Here is a 12,817-nt window from a genome sequence, read left to right as displayed (position 1 = left end):
CTTCTTAAATCTTTCCCAGGTTTTGTGTAATGCTTCAGTCGGGAGCTGTCTGAAGTTACTAATTTCATCCCTCAACCGTACCCTTCTGGAGGGTGGAAAGAACCCTTCTAGGAATGCATCTTTCAACTGTCTCCAGTTGGTTGTAGAATCGGTCTTTAGTTCATTTAACCACCTTTTTGCCTCTCCAGACAGAGACAACGGGAACAACCTCAACCTGATCGTATTCTGGCTTACTCCCAGATTGTCAAAGGATTTGCAAATGGTGATGATGCTCACCAAATGCATGTTCGGATCATCACCAGGCAAGCCTTAAAATAACCCCTTCAGATTCAGGAGTTGGATCATGGTACTTGTTATGCCGAATTTTACACCTGGTACAAACAGTGGAGGAATGATAGCACCCGTTGCATCGGCTCCGTCTATTTCTTCATCATCTTTATTAGCCTCATATTGAATAGAATATTGACCATATCTTTCTCGGACTGGACGGTTTCTATGGACGTTTTACTGCAATAGTACAGCAACTTGCTCAGCTCTCCCTAGGTTTTGAGGGTTCAGCAATTCCTAATCACCTAAGTTGTCATCATCTGGGTTCTGATGACGTGTTTTTTGAACTAAATTCTATACTTTCACCTGAGCCCTTTCCAAAGCAGCTAGTCTCTTTGCTTTCTATTATTCAACTACAGCTAGTCTCTCTGCTTTCTGTTATTCAGCTATTCTCCCTATCAGTTGAGTTTTCGAGTTGATTGGTAATAGCGGTTCTCCAGAACTTCTTGTTTTTGGAATAAACAGCACAACACCTAAAATAGATAAAAACAAAAAGTAAACGTAAATCAAGAAAACTTAACTATCAGCAAATTTCCGCATACAAACTTTTAGTCTACAACCGTAATCCCCGGCAACGGCGCCATTTCTGATAATGCTCAAACTACACTCTTGAATGGATGTAAGCAACCATTATCAATATAAAACCCAACTAGGTTAGGGTCGAATCCCACAGGGAATAGGGTGTAAACTTCTATTTGTTTACGAAATACTTTACTGGTAGTTTACTATTTCCGAAAATGGGGGTTTAAGTTTCAAAGAGAGTGAATTATCACTTTCAATATTTTAGTGTTTGTAACAAGGATAAATAGGAGACCAGAGTTATGTTCACCATGGGTTTTGGAAATTGACAGATACTAGGTAATGTTTAAGACTCTTGAAGTAAGTAGAAATAGCAAATATCCCCGACGATGATACTACATGACTTATCTCTCGACCTCATTAGACAATTTATTATCTAATTATCTCAAAATTAGATAACTTATCTATTTTCAAAAGGATTTTATCTCAAGTAGGTTAATCTAGTTATGGCATCAATTATTTAATATAAGGTTGGCAGCTTCTGAGTCCCTGTTGATAATTCATGTCCTTTAGTTTATTTCTCTGTTAAAAGGAAACAAGCCAAAGGCATAACATATTGTTTGCAACCAATAGACTCAAGTTAAAGTAACAGAATTTCAAGATGTCCTACTACTCTTTGAATCCTTTAAATACCTAGCATCATATCAAACCCTAATCCATGGATCCCATAACTCTAGTTAATAGAATTAGCCGCTCATGATTTGATGAATGAAATAGCAAGTTGAATTCATGGTAATATGGATAAACTTACTGATGGATGAAACCCAATAAGTATTTCTTCAATTAAATCACAAGATGGAAACCCACAGTAGTTGATAAGTGTTTTGAACGAAAAACAAGAAAAATATCTGATGAAAAAGATGAAGCAATTTTACATGCTACACTCCAGTTAATTGTCGGATAGATTCTCGATCATCAAAATCCTAAAAAGAATAAATTGTTCAAAAAACCTAAAACAAGTCTTTAAATAGCTAATTCTAAATAAGGAAACAAAAATTAAGATTTAAGTTTTCGCTTCAAAATAGTCGACGGTGATCTTGACGGCGTGTTAGACGTCTGACGACGTGTGCAAGATATCATCAAAGATTCTAGTGAATTTTTATCTTCTGAGTTTTCTGACGGCAAATCTGACGGCGTGTCAATTAAGTGACAGCGCATGAAAAAATTTGTCATATCTTTATTGGAAATCATCATGTTCTGCTTCAAGTTAACGGCAATTTTAATGGCTTATCATTGTTGAGACGGAAGTTCAAAAAGGTCGTCACACATCACTTTAATTTTATAGATTCTGTCTACGCTTGATGGTGACTTTGACAGGCTTTCACATATCTGACGGCGCTTCAAAAATGTCATTATCTTTACTTCAGTTTATTTGCACCAGATTCTAACTGATTTGTTCTTCTTTTCTTTTGTTTCCTCCCCTATCACTCACATCTGCATTAACACAATAAAAATAATCAAAACTAACTAAGATGGCAACTGAGTTATGATAGTCGCATAATTAAGGCTGAGATAAGTCAAGGATCTGAATATACATTCACACTCTGAATTTTGTTTCCAATTTCTAAGTACTACCTCTTTCTAGCCCTTTGCTTGCATACTAACAGGATATTCAAGCTTATCTATGTATCTACACCCTCGTACAAAACATACATGCAATAATCTACTCTTAACATAAAACATTAACTCTCTCCCATCTAAGAAATTTCTCAACACTACACTATTCTCATAAAGAGAGATCATGAAAGGTTAAATCAGGAGAACCAGAAACACGAATGGATACTAACTGAACTTGACACTTAACTGAAACCTGAGAAATAGAATATCAACAACATAGATTTACCAAAAAGGTCTAAACTGAGTATATACATAATATAGTTTGAATTTATCTGATTAGTAGGGGCGTAGCATAGGTTATGGAAACTGATTATACTAGGGGGCATGATACGTGTACATGAGTCATGAGCTGCATGACCAAAGTCTGGAATTTTTTAGTTCATGGAACATAATTTGTAACACTAAGTGATCTAGAACTGAACTTGCTATACTAGGAACTGAAAGCATAAACAATTCTATGGAATACATGTGAACATAAGCTATATCCATGGAATCTAGGACATGAAACACGCATAGGCACTATGCTGACTGAAATACGAAGCTTTACGCTGAGATAAGGATGGGTCAAGAATCGCCTTCCCTAAATTCTTTTCTGTACATACTGGTACTACTACTGGAATCTGAGAGCCTAACTTGGGTACTTGATCTACTATCTCCCCCTTGGATTTAAGCTAGCATCATAAGTCTATGAACACTAGAACAATCTCTAAACTACACTAAAATCATTATCACATACTTACACTCTGATCAACACATGCTCACCTTACTAAACACATCATCTGCCTCTGTTTCCTCACATACTACTAATATCATATCCACACCTTCATGCCTAATTTCAAGTCAATAAACTTAAATTTCTAACTCCCACTGTTCGAGCCTACTGATTTATTCTAGTACAACTACTCCCACGAATACATAGTCTATTCAATCTAGATATTATTATCCCAACTTGTCTACTTGTAAACTCTTGAGTTCATGCTTCTAACTCTGGGTCACATTCTATCATAGGATTCTGAGAAGTGATCTGATGGCATATCTTAATCTAGGTTCAAGAATGGGTTCTAATGATTACGAATGAGATCTGTACAACTTTAGAACATAAGGTAACTAATGGGATACTATCTGAGAAAGCCCTATCTTTAGGACTTGATCTTCACTATTTTTGTTACCTTGAAAGTGAGGTGGAATTAACATGAGTGAAGCATGATGAGAATCTATATGATTTTCTTAGAGAACCTTACTATAGCACGATCTAAGACATGAAAGAAGGGAAACTGTTCCTAAAACACCTCATAGCCTCCAGCACATAAGTGTGGTTCACAACACATGCATGTATATGACTCTACTAGATGCGGCTTTCAGACTTCCTAGAACTTTATTGAACCTTACGCTTTTATACCAACTTTGTAACGCCCCAGTTTTCTGAATCGGAATGCTACATGGTGCTCATGACCCCGAAGGACCACTAGCTAACCTATGACTGATATCTATACCTGTACACTGCATAATATAACAAGAAAATAAAGAAAAATATGTACTGAAAGGCCATAAGAAAAATATGTACTGAAAGGCCATAAGGTTCGAATCCAAAATAAGAACAATGTCTAAAAACGGTATAATAATACCAAAACAAATCTAAACTAATTGTCTGACATGCTATAGTCTAGAAAGCCTCTAACTGTTCGAATAAGGAGTTGATGGAACATGTCTCCAACTAACTCCATCTAGAAAAATTAAATTGAAATAATAAATGAAATAAAATAATATCATCCTCGAATAGATGAGGACTCACTACAACTCTGCGACTAGAATTCTACTGCTAATTTGGAAAACGTGCCACTGAACCTATGGTGTAACATAAGAGAAATCACCATAGCATAAATGTATCAGTACATATGAATATACTAAGTATATGAGTGAGGTAGGCTAAATGCAAAGGGTTATAAGCATGAACAATGCTGACTACTATGAACGTGAGAATACATACATGCATACATAACTGTAACTGAACTCGTGGAGATACTGACTACTGAGTCTGAATACTGACAGCATGAGTGTACTGATATTAAGATACTAAATAGATGAACGACTATTTTTGATAGTTCAAATTATGAAGAACTGGTCTAATTAACTATGTCTAATAGTCTTGAAATTGAATACTGATAGGTTGCTATGATGACTGTTATAACTGTGATATCGATGTAACCAATGTAACTGATACTGAACAACTGTATCTAACAGTCTAAGTTCTGATGGAACTATCTTAGTTTTGTTCTATATGTAGTAATTGAATTTGAGATCAATCCTATCTGGCGAGTGATCTTTGAATTTGATAATTTTGATATTGATTAATCATAGTTGAGATTAGTCCAAGCTAATGGGTGATCTTGCAGTCTATTTGTAATAATAAGCATTGGTTGTATCTAATAGTACTGAATTTGTACTACTAAGCTGAGTTAATAGGATCTGACATCCCTGATTCTGTAACTGAAACTATGGGATATGTTCATCTAACCGACATGCCCCAAGCTAAGCTGACTGGGGTCCAATCTCTACCCTGACTAGAGGGGTGTTAGTACCACACCACCAGTAAAGACGTTTGCTGTGGAGTCAGTCCTAATCTAGCGGATGACTCCTGGGATCAGTCCTATACATATAAATGTTCTAACGGGTTACCCCTGACTATGTTAGTCCTATCTAACGGGTGACATCATGTACCTACACTAGCTACGTAGTTCTAGAACTTAGGGATTGCTTCTAAGGATCTCATTCCTTTCTAGCGGGTGAGTCCCCATCCCTAGGCTCACTCGGTGCTGAATCCTACTCTTATCTAAAAGACACTAAACTGAATAACTGGGCCAAACTGAATAACTGAACTGAATGTATTAGCTGAACTGATATTGATTAACTGAACTGATACTAGTGGTATTGTTTAGCAGAGCTAAACTAATTTGACTAAGTACCTTAACTAAAGGAACATTTTGAGTTCTGAGACTGACTGAGAGTACTGAAATTGCTGAGATTGCTAGGAATACTATTATTACTGAGATTTCTAAGATTACTGAGTACTAAGATTTTTGAACTACTGAGTCTCCTTAGGTTGATGATTTTTCCTGAGTCACCTGACTAACTAAATTCTATAGATCATGGCTTGACTGAGAGTATCATGATAACATGAAATGGCTCTAGGCACACAGCTATATTTTTTGGGTACAAATATCCCCAGAACTCGATGGAAGGAAACTGACACAACATGACTGAATTGATCATAAAATTGGAGTCCACAATTCACATTGTCATAAGTAGGGAATATTATACTTCATGTAGTTCTCCAACATCTTAAGCATGGAAGGGAGTGCATGGATATATTTCATGTACATATTGTATATCTCCATTTTCATACATGCTCTATACCACAACAATAGAAACACATCAATAGCATTGAATCTATATTGAAGTGTATAGATAACATGGACTTGTCATTAGATATCATCGAACCATGTAAACATGAATTTCAGCATCCTAAGCATTTTATCAAACACCTTGCATGCACTCTTTAAGGCATAGGTGTGCTCATCAATTTGACAATCTTAATCCATCCAAAATTCATGGGTTTCAACTAACCTATTCACATGCCCATGAAAAACGCATCAAGATTCAACCTTGAATCCAAACAACAATTATCAACAAAAATATAGTCATAACACAACAAGGAAATCACAATTTATAATTTAAAACATGATTCTTGAGCTCCATGGATGAAAGGGACCCATGGATGAACACTACACATACCTTAAAGCTTGATCTTGAAAGAGATCTAATGTTTATTAAAGGTTCTTGAAGAAATCCTTAGGCTTGCTCTTGATTTTTCTTGACTAGGGTTTAACCTCTTTAAGAGAGAATGTTCTTGTTCTTGAGGAGATGATCTTGAGAGAAAACCCTAATCTTGTGGTTGAGAGTGTATAAGAGAGCTTTTTGAGATGTTTAACTAAAGAGAATGGAAGATAATATGCTCCTTGAGGGTTATAAGTTGTGGGAAGTAAAGAAAAAAGACCATAATACCCTTACTAAAACGTCCCTCAAGTTCTGGAAAGAAAAGCTGACGACATTCGTGACAAGGCGTCAAATATGTGATAGGCCACAAAAAATGTCGCCACATAGAAGCTGGTTTCTTCCTAAGGCTGACAACCATTTTGAAAAGGCTTCACAAATGTGACAGGCCGTCAAAATTGTCATCACACAGTTGCCAGCCCAATATGCTAGAGTAAAATGGGCATAACCCCTTGCTCCAATATTAGATTTAGGAGAAATTGGTATCTTTGGAAAGATAATACAAAGATATTTCATTTGATATATAGTAAGACATGAAGTTCATCATATACAATAAGTTATGGTCGATTGAATTTGACCCAACTTTTGACTCTCACTAAAACTTGAATGATAGGAAATCTTTCAACTTGTACTTCAGTTAGGGGACCTATATAATCTAAATTCATGCTCAAATACATTCCCACACTACAAAATTTATTAACACACTAAATTTACATAGGATTCGATTATTCTAAAATGTCTATGCATAGGAATGACGGATTTCATTCTAGTCCAAAATATAGGGTATTACATATCTCCTCCTTAGGAATATTCGTCCTCGAATAAGACTGGCTAATATGACAGAAAAGAAAAATAACGTGGATATAGAGTATGAATGACTGATCATGATTTCATGGCTGACATAATTGATAAGCTAAACATATCATACTGAACATGCATAACTAATTTATAAGTACATAAGGAAGAGTACTGATAAGATGATCGCGCATATCTAATGCATGAATATATGACTGGCTTATGAACATGCAATAAATATGCAATGGTAGAAATACCAATTTTAAACTGGAAACTGAGCATGGAACTGAACACCAAGTTTGTATTGAAATTTGAACATGAGAATGAGTAAGCTCAAAGAAAACTGGTACCATGAATTGAAAATACCGATGAGTCTGAGATTGATTACTCAATATGCATGAGCTAAGACATAAGAACATAATTGAGTCTGGAATATGATAAATGAACTGAATTGAGTCTCTAATGCATGACATGGACAGAGTATCGTATCATGGCTACACTAAGCCATTGAGTACATGGCTTACTGCTAAGTTTCAAAGATATAGGGTCGGATCATAAGTAATATTTCCTCCAAGATAGATTCATCAAAGAAAATGACATGTCTAAATTAAGGAAGGTTGGGGCCTACAGTGTATATCCCCCTTGGGATACTATGTCCCTTGAAGGATGTTAGACTGACCTTGCTGAGATATTGAGGAAATTGAGGCGATGCACAAGGCACCTAGGTATGAAATCATGACTGATTATCTCAGATCTGAAACTGAAGCATGATGTACGAATGCATAGACATACTAACTTATCAGATTAACTAAGTAAATGGTAACGAATGCTGGGTATGCAAGCCTAAATAGTACTTAATCTGTGTAGCTAGGCTAAGGCTATAAAGTATTATGCATATGAGAAGGGACTGACTCAGTATCATGAGGTAACTAATCATGGATTTTATGAAAGCTATAGTGTCTGAAAATGCAGGACCAAGCGTATTACATTATTTGGAAACACTCCATAGACTGAGGTATAGGAATACCTATAATTGAGTAGCTAATAAATGCATGCTATGGTCAAGTAATTCGAAAACTAATCTGAATTTCTGAGCTAAACACAGATCTAAAGCTGACACTAAAACTTAAGACTATTACTGGGATCCATATAGGAACTAAATGCCGAGTCCCAATAACTGAATACTGAAACTGAGGTTTTGACTGATACTGAAGTGCTTAATTCTAAGAATGAGCACTAATTACTGAGTGTTGAGTACTGAAATTGTAACTAAGATGGCAACTAAGTTAAGATAGTCGCATAATGAAGGTTGACATAGGTCAAGGATCTAAATATACATTCACACTCTGAATTTTCTTTCCAATCTCAAAGTACTACCTCTTGCTAGCCCTTTTCTTCTATACTAACAGACTATTCAAGCCTATCTTCATATCAACACAATCGTCTAAAAATGCATGCAATAATCTGCTCTTAACATGAAACATTAACTCTCTCCCATTTATGAAATTTCTCAATACTACACTATTCTCATAAAGAGAACTCATGAAGGGTTAAATTAGGAGAACCAAAAATATAAATGGATATTGACTGAACTTGAAACATGACTAAAACCTGATAAATAGAATATCAACAACATGGATTTAACAAAAAGGTCTGAACTGAGTATATATATGATATAGTCTGAATTTATCTGATCAGCGGGGGTGTAGCATGGGTCATGCAAACTGAGTAAATTGGGGAGAACTATACGTGTACATGAGTCATGAGTTGCATGACCTCAGTCTGGATTTTCTGAGTTCATGGAACATAATTTGTAACACTGAGTGATGAAGAACTGAATTTCCTATACTGGGAACTAAAAACACACACAATTCTACGAAATACGTGTGAACATAAGCTTTATCCATGGAATTTGAGACATAAAGCATGCATAGACATTATGTTGATTGAAGTACGAAGCTTTACGCTGAGATAAGTATGGGTTGGGAATTTCATTCCCTAACTGCTTTTCTGTACATACTGGCACTACTACTGGATTCAGAGAGCCTAACTTGGGTACTTGATCTACCATCTCCCCCTTGGCTTTAATCCATTATCATAAGTCTGTGAACACTAAAATAATCTCTGAACTACACTGAAATCATTATCACATACTTACACTCTGATCAACACATGCTTGTCTTACTAAACATATCATCTGCTTCTATTTCCTCACATTCTACTAATATCACATCCACAACTTCATGCCTAATTTCAAGTTAATAAACTTACATTTCTAACTTCCATTGTTTAAGCCTACTAATTTATTCTGGTATAACTACCCCCACGAATACATAGTCTATTCATTATCCCAACTTGTCTACTTCTAAACTCATGAGTTCACGCTTCTAACTCTGGGTCATATGCTATCATAGGATTCTAAGAAGGGATCTAATGGCATATCTTAATCTGGGTTAAAGAATGAGTTCTCATGATCAGGAATGAGATTCGTACAACTTTGGGACATAAGGAAACTAATGGGATACTGTCTAAGAAAGCGCTATATTTAGGACTTAAGCTTCACTATTTCTGTTACATTGACAGTAAGGTGAAATTAACATGAGTGAAGCATGTGAGAATCTATATGAGTTTCTTAGAGAACCTTGCTATAGCATGATCTAAGACATGAAAGAAGGGAAACTATTCCTAAAACACCTCATAGCCTCCTGTACATTAGTGTGGTGTACAACACACTCATGTACAAGACTCTACTAGATGCGGCTTTCAGACTTTCTAGGACACTATTGAACCTTAGGATTTGATACCAAGTTTGTAACGCCTCATTTTCTTGAACCAGAATGCTACACGGTGCTTATGACCCAGAAAAACCACAAGCTAACCCATGACTGATATCTATACCTGTACACTGCATAATATAACATGAAAATGCGGAAAAATATGTACTTAAAGGCCATAAGGTTCAAATCCAAAATAAGAACAATGTCTAAAGACGGTATAGTAATACCAAAACATATCTGAAGTAACTGTCGGACATGCTATAGTCTGAAAAGCCTCTAACTGTCTGAATAAAAAGTTGATGGAATATGTCTCCAACTAACTTTGTCTAGGAAAACTAAACTGAAATAAGAAATGAAATAAAATAATATCGTCCTTGAATAGATTAGGAATCATGCAACTTTGCTACTGGAATTCTACTACTTATATGGAATATGTTCCTCTGAATCTATGGTGTAACATAAGAGAAAGCACCACAGCACAAATACGTCAGTATGTCTGAATGTACAGAGTATACGAGTGAGATAAGTTAAATGCAAAGGGTTATATGCATGAACAATGATGACTAATATGAACGTCAAAATACATACATAACTATATCTAAACTCATAGAGATACTTACTACTGAGTTTGAATACTAATAACATGTATATACTGATATGAGATATTAAATAGATGAATAACTATTTTTGAAAATTTGAATTATAAAGAACTGGTTCTATTGACTATGTCTAATAGTCTTGAAACTGAATATTGATACGTAGCTATGATGATTTATATAACTGTGATGATCGGTGTAACCGATGTAACTGATACTGAGCGACTATATCTGATAGTCTAAGTTTTGATGGAACTATCTAAGTTTTATTCTATATGGACTAACTAAATTTGAGATCAATCCTATCTGGCAGGTGAACATTGAATCCGATGATTTTGATACTGATTAATCATAGTTGAGAGCAGTCCTAGCTAATGGGTGATCTTGAAGTCTATTTATAATGATAAGCATTGACTGTATCTAACGGTACTAAATCTGTACTACTAAGCTGAGTTGACTATGTTTGACAGCCCTGATTCTATAATTGAAACTGTGGGATGTGTTCATCTAACCAACATACGCCAAGCTAAGCTGATTGGGGTCCAATCTTTTCCCTGACTGGAAAGGTGTTAGTATTGCACCACCAGTAAAGACATCTGTTGTGGAGTCATTCCTAATCTAGTAGGTGACTCCTAGGATCAGTCCTATACATATAAATGTGCAAATGTGTGACCCCTGAGTATGTCAGTCCTATCTAATAGGTGACATCTTGTACCTACACAGTCTACGTAGTTCTGGAACTTAGGGATTGCTTCTAAGGATTTTAGTCCTTTCTAGCGGGTAAGTCCCCATCCCTAGGCTCACTTAGTGCTAAATCCTACTCCCATCTAAAATACACTAAACTAAATAACTGGGCTAAACTGAATAACTGAACTCAACTGATTAGCTGAACCAATACTGAATAATTAAACTGATACTAGGAGTATTGTTTAGCGGAGCTAAACTAGGTTGACTGAGTTCCCTTGACTGAAGGAAAGTTCTGAGTTCTAAGTACTAATTGAGAGTACTGAAATTACTGAGATTGCTAGGAATACTACTATTACTGAGATTTCTGAGATTACTAAGTACTAAGATTTCTGAACTACTGAGTCTACTAAGGTTTCAGTGTTTGCCTGAGTCACATGAATGGCTGAATTCTATAGATCATGGCTTGACTGACAGTATCATGATAAAATGATATAGCTCTAGGCACACGGCTATATTTTTTGAGTACAAGTACCCCCAAGACTCAATGGAAGGTAACTAACACAACATGACTGACTTGATCATAAGATTGGAGTCCACAATTCACATTGTCATAAGTAGGGAATATTATACTTCATGTAGTTCTCAAACATCTTAAGCATGGTAGGGAGTGCATGGATATATTTCATGTACATATTGTATACCACCATTTTCATAAATTCTCCATACCACAATAATAGCAATACATCAATAGCATGGAATCTATATTGAAGTATATAGCTAACATGGACTTGTCATTTAGATATAATGGAACCATTTAAACATGAATTTCTAGCATCCTAAGAATTTTATCATACACCTTGCATGCACTCTTTAAGGCATAGGTATGCTCATTTGACAATCTTAATCCATCCAAAATTCATGGGTTTCAACTATCCTATTCACATGCTTCATGAAAAACACATCAAGATAGAACCTTGAATCCAAACAACAATCATCAACATGAATATAGTCATAACACAACAAGGAAATCACAATTTAAAATTTAAAACTTGATTCTTGAGCTCCATGGATGAAACGGACCCATGGACGTACACTATGCATACCTTAAAGCTTGATCTTGAAAGAGATCTAATGTTTCTTAAAGGTTCTTGAAGAAATTCTTAGGCATGCTCTTGATTTTTCTTAACTAGGGTTTAACCCCTTTGGGATAGAATATTTTTGTTCTTGAGGAGATGATCTTGAGATAAAACCCTAATTTTGTGGTTAAGAAAGTATATGAGAGATTTTTGAGATGTTTAACCAAAGATAATAGGAGATAATATGCTCCTTGAGGGTTATAAGTCATGCGGAGTGAAGAGAAAAGACCCAAATACCCTTACTAAAATGTCCCTCAAGTTTTGGAAAGAAAAGCTGACGACATTCGTGACAAGGCGTCAAAAATGTGACAGGCCATCAAAAATGTCGTCACACAGAAGCTGGTTTCTGCCTAAGGTTGACGACCATTTTGACAAGGCATCACAAATGTGGTAGGCCGTCAAAATTATTATCACACAGTTGCCAGCCCGACATGCTGGAGTAAAATGGGCAAACTTCTTTCTCCAATATCGG

This window comes from Capsicum annuum, chromosome 7, assembly GCF_002878395.1.
Source record: "Capsicum annuum cultivar UCD-10X-F1 chromosome 7, UCD10Xv1.1, whole genome shotgun sequence".
NCBI classification, from domain to species: Eukaryota; Viridiplantae; Streptophyta; class Magnoliopsida; order Solanales; family Solanaceae; genus Capsicum; species Capsicum annuum.
Note: the sequence above shows the minus strand (reverse complement) of the source record.